The sequence below is a fragment of the Peromyscus maniculatus genome, chromosome 8 (assembly GCF_049852395.1).
Source record: "Peromyscus maniculatus bairdii isolate BWxNUB_F1_BW_parent chromosome 8, HU_Pman_BW_mat_3.1, whole genome shotgun sequence".
In the NCBI taxonomy this organism is placed as follows: domain Eukaryota; kingdom Metazoa; phylum Chordata; class Mammalia; order Rodentia; family Cricetidae; genus Peromyscus; species Peromyscus maniculatus.
Genome location: NC_134859.1, coordinates 4,329,537 through 4,335,071, shown reverse-complemented (window position 1 = coordinate 4,335,071; position 5,535 = coordinate 4,329,537). Strand labels below are relative to the sequence as shown.

The window sequence follows — 5,535 nt, the reverse complement described above, 5'->3', positions numbered from 1 at the left end:
GTAAAGACCTATGTAGAAAAGGTTTCTGAATTGATTCTGAAAGGAAAATTAAGACTTCATCAATTAGCAGGAAAAGACCCAGAAGAAATTATGGTGCCTTTTACTAATGTGGAAATTGCTTCATTATGGACAGGAAATGAACATCTCTCATTTGGAGAGATTAGTGACAAGTGTTACAAAAGCAAGAGATTTCAGTTTATAAAGAGAACTGACTGGGTCCTCCTTCACATTGTACAGGGCACGCACAATGGAGACCCTACATTCTATATTGATGCAAATAAATTAAGAAAGGCAAGTTGTAAGTCAGGAAATTTAAGTAAAGTGGCTCAAAACCCTTATGATTCTGTTCATAAATCAGGATTGTATGCTACTCTCATGGTATTACATTTTCCAGAACCTCTTAATATAGTAACTAACTTTCAATATGCAGACTTGTTTTACACATTGAAACTACTGAAGTTATTCCAGATGATTCAGAATTAACATTGTTATTTATTCAATTACAAGAAATAATCAGAAATAGAAATCATCCCTTGTATATAACACATCAGATCCCTTACAGGTCTACCAGGCCCTCTAGCACAAGGTTAGGATGAAATTGATCAGCTATGGGTAGGAAATGTGCTAGAAGCCTCAGAATTTCATAAGAAACACCTTATTAATAGAAAAGCTTTGAAGAAAGATTTTTCTATCACTTGGCAACAAGCCAAGGATATTATACAGAACTGTCCTACTTGTTCTTTGTGTAACCAGACTCTACCACCTGCAGGAAATAACCCAATAGGTACTCAAAGAAATAAAATTAGGCAAATGGATGTGTTTCATTTTGTGGAGTTTGGAAAATTAAAGTATGTGCATCACACCATAGATACATATTCAGCATTTCAATGAGCAACTGCTTTGAGTTCTGAAAAGGCTGATTCTGTAATTACACATTTATTAGAACTTATGGCCATTATAGGAATACCTGTACAAATTAAGACTGACAATGCTCCAGCATATTTCCAAAATCTCTGTCTCATGTCAGAAGAGCCACTCAGTATGGGACAGAATAATAACCAAAATTAAGGGACTATTTTATTGCCACTAATCTCATAATCCTTTGGTTTTATTTTGACTCCTTAAATCTTTTCTTAAGGTATAAATATTATCTCAAAATGTATAAGATTAATAAATGTATATATACATACATTTTCTGTCATTATATTAATGGTCATATAGAGCACTATTTCTAGAAAAAGGCTTCATCTAGCTTCCTGTACATGATTTCTGGCTTGAGTCTGAAGCAGATAACTAGGAATTAAGTTTGTGTATCCCGGATGTATTTAACAAATTGTGGTCCTTTAACCACTCCGAGATCTGCTGCATATAATATTTACAATGTTTAAGTTTTCTACAGTGAACTGTAACCATTCCTAACAGTGACCTTGATTGTGGTAATGTCATTAAGCTGACTAACACCACCCAAAGATCAGTTTTGGACTACCAACTGCTCAGGACAACTTCAAAGTTGCCCGCTGAGAGGGTCCAGCCTCACAGACTACTCCAGCCAAGGACTTCAGAAAAGCCCTGCACTTTCCCATTACACAGAGACTGGACAGCAAGTGTTACAGCTAGTTTTCCAGGGACTTGACCATGATCTCAGTTTTCTCAGGGTCCCCTAGAGATGCTGTTGCCCCACACAAAAGGAAGTAATTTTAAGAACAAAACGCCCACATTCCCAAAAGATGGGGTGGGTGTTTTTTGGTCATTCACTGGATAATGGATGTTTGTCATCATTTTAGGGTGGTTGATTGCAACTTGTTACTGGTCATGGTCACAGAAAACACTGAGCAAAGGAGATATCTGACTCCTGAGTTTATTTATTTTATTTTATTTTTTTAAATTGTTAATTGTTTATTGAGGTAACCCACTCCTTAGCCCACATATTCATGTTTCATAGTTCAGGAACACAGTCAGCAGTGAACTTCTATCGAGTGCAATCCAAATATTCTGTACATTCTGAAGTCACTTCGCACTCTGGAAGATACCAGCCCTCCTCATCAAAGTCCTTCATGGAGTCATAATGCCTGTAGAAATCTGCATATGCCTTCTTTCTGGGTTCAGCCACGCCAAACTTATAGGAAGCGGCAACTCCCAGGGCCATAACGAACGCGCCAACAATGTGAACCCGCAGGCGCTTGGCCAGAAGACCACGCATCTGAGGTTTCGGCAAAGTACCGGAACTCATGGTGGCGGATGTCCCAGGTGCAGCACCAGGCCGCACAGGTCAAACGACCCAGTCAAGGTCACCCTGGCCTCGGCAAAATACAATGGAAAACAGGCCCAGCGGCCACCAGGGAAGCTGTGGGGCTCCGCAAAGCCCCTCCAAGGCCCCGACGGCGCAGAGCGGTGGGCGGCGGTATTTTATTTTATTTATTTATTATTATTTTTTGTTTTTGTTTTTGTTTTGAGACTGGACTTCTCTGTGTAGTTTTGGTGCCTGTTTTGGATCTCTCTCTGTAGACCAGGCTGGCCTCAAACTCACAGAGATCCACCTGGCTTTGCCTCCCAAATGCTGAGATTAAAGGCGTGCACCACAACCGCACAGTGACTCCTGCGTTTTTATCAATAAAGAATAATTAGATAAATGCTTCACTACTCCAGCCACATAGAGTCCTTGTGCTAGTTTGGCTTACCACAGGACCTTTGCGCCTTGCTCCTGCTTCCCGGCCTGCTGGCATCCAGGTGCCACACTCTTTGTTCTTCCCTCAAGCATTGGTTCAGCATCACCTTCTCACCCAGACCCTCCCTAAGCATCTCACCCGAAGTTACAGCCCACTCTTGGCCTCCTGAGAGCTGCCCCTTTTTCTGTTGCTCTAACGACCTGCTCACAGACCACATCATAATTCTCATTCCTGCCTGCAGCTGATTGTAAGCCAGAGCGGCAGCCCTGGCTACATGGGTTCACTGATAAGTCCCAAGGACGGGCATTTGCCTGGCACACACATGAGTGGATGGAGAGCAGCCTGAGCATTAATGTAAGGGGCGTGAAACCTCACTCCTTTCTCCAAAACTCTTGCTGTTCCCCCTCCCTCCTTCATTTAAGAAAAGGTCTTATGTAGCCTACGCTAGCGTAAAGCTTACAGCAGAGGGTGATTTTGAACATTTGATTCTCTGCTTTACCTCTCACTGCTAGGATTACATGTTACAGGATATTTGTTTACACTGTATGTAAATGTGTCATTTTGATTGGTTTAATGAAAGGCTGAATGGCCAATAGCTAGATGGGAGAGAATAGGTAGGACTTCTGGGGAGAGAGAGGAACTCTGGGAAGAAGTGAAGTGGAAGGACACCAGTGAGATGCAGAACATGCCAGATATACAGAATTGGAGAGAAGTAAAAGCCACATGGCAGAACATAGATGAATAGAAACAGGTTAATTTAAGTTATCAGAGCAAGTAGGACAAGCCTAAGCTGAAGGCCAAGCTTTCATAATTAATAATAAGCTCTGTGCCCTTCTTGGGGAGCTGGCGGTCCCCCAAAGGAAAGTCCGACTACAGATGTGTGTCACCACATTTGGTTTTGTTCATGCTGGGTGAGCATCTACCCACTAAGCAACTTCTAACCCCCTTGGGGTTTGCTTCGTTTGTTTGGTTTGGTTTTTTGAGACAGGATTTCTCTGTGTAATCCTGGCAGTCCTGGAACTCACTGTGTAGACCAGGCTAGCCTCAAATTCAGAGATCCACCTGCCTCTGTCTCCCAAGTGCTGAGATTAAAGGTATGCACCATCACCACCCAGTATCCCCTTGTTTTTATTGAAGCAAGTATCACTATGTAGCTCAGGCTCCCTGCCTCCGCCTCTCAAGTGCTGGGATTACAGGTGCACATCACATCTGGCTTCCACTGCCTCATTCGCAGGTGCTTCAACCTGATGGGGTGGGCTCTTTGGGAGGTCTCTTTGGGCTGAGGTGTAGTACAGTGGCAGAGAGATTGCCACATGCACAGAGCCCTGATTTCCATCCTCAGCACTGAAAAAAATAAAAAAATAATTACACAAGGGGCAGAGAGATGGCTCAGCGGTTAAGAGCACTGGCTGTCTTCCAGAGGACCAGGGTTCAATTCCCAGGGTGCACATGGTGGCTCATACCATCTGTAACTCCAGTCTCAGGGGATCTAACGCCCTCTTCTGGCCGCATAGGCACTGCACACACCTGGTACACAGATGTGCATGCAGGCAAAACACTCATACACATTAAAAAAATGTAGCTGGGTGGTGATGGCTCACATCTTTAATCCCAGCACTTGGGAGGCATAAGCAGGTGGATCTCTGTGAGTTTAAGGCCAGCCTGCTCTGCAGAATGGGTTCCAGGACAGCCAGAGCTGTTACACGGAGAAACCCTGTTTCAAATAAACCGAAAGAAAGAAAGAAAGAGAGACAGAGAGAGAGAGAGAGAGAGAGAGAGAGAGAGAGAGAGAGAGAGAGAGAGAGAGAGAGGAGAGGAGAGGAGAGGAGAGGAGAGGAGAGGAGAGGAGAGGAGAGGAGAGGAGAGGAGAGGAGAGGAGAGGAGAGGAAGGAAGAAGTTAAAAATTTTTAATAAATAAAATTTTATTTATAAATGGTCCTTGGGCTGTATATTGCTCCAAATGCTTATTTTAAAAATAATGCTATGGGCTAGAGAGAGGGCTTGACAGTTAAGAGCAGTTAAGAGCAGATCATGCAGAGGACCTAGGTTTGACTCCCAACACTCACAGGGTGGCTAATAACCATCTATAACTCCAGTTCCTGAGGATCTGATAGCATCTTCTGACCCACCTTGGTGCACATGCACACATGCAGGCAAACACTCATATACATAAATAAAAAGAAATTAAACGTTTAAAATAACAATGGCTACAAACACAAGCCAATGGTCATCCTCGTGCCCTACCAACTTGCTTAGTCCCTGGGAGAGAGCATGCGGCATCAGCTATCATTACCTGTCCGAGGCAACGAAAACTCAGAGAAGTCAGGCGCTTGCCCACAGTCACACAGCTGGTAGTTCAAAGGCAAGGCCAGAGCCCAGATGGGCTTCCCTGAGCAGGAAACAAACATTCTGCTCACATATAAGGACAGGCTTTGGAGCTGAGGACCCCAGGGGAGGTGTCCACTCATTTCCTGTAGCCTCTGGGCTCCTGCCGGTGTGGTGCATGAGGATCAGAAGCCACTTCCGCTCCCTGATGGGGAGGTTCTATTACCAAGGGTCGCTTCCCCGAAGCCCTAAAGGACAAAAGAGGAAATGAGAGGAGGAAGGGAGGAATGACCTCTGTCAGTCCAAAACCAGCGTAGGTGAGTCTCGGCGCCATAGCAGGGTCCTGGGGCCAGCCTGGAGGCCCTGGGATCTGTGAGCTAAAGAGGCCCAGCTGACTGGAGATGGGCCAGAGCTCCCTTGAGCTATGCGTGTGTGGGTTGAAGACCTGAGTTTGGTGTGTAACTAAGGATGACCTTGAACTTCTGTCCTTCTCTCAAGCTTCCTTCTTCTGAATGCTGGGATTATAGGAGTGTGCTACCATGCC

At 44.4% G+C, this 5,535-nt stretch overlaps 1 pseudogene; it reads right to left on the bottom strand.

The window, feature by feature from the left end:
• Positions 1-1,868: 1,868 nt before the first annotated feature.
• On the bottom strand, positions 1,869-2,310 carry LOC102924870 (cytochrome c oxidase subunit 6C-2 pseudogene; annotated as a pseudogene).
• Between the last annotated feature and the right edge of the window lie 3,225 nt (positions 2,311-5,535).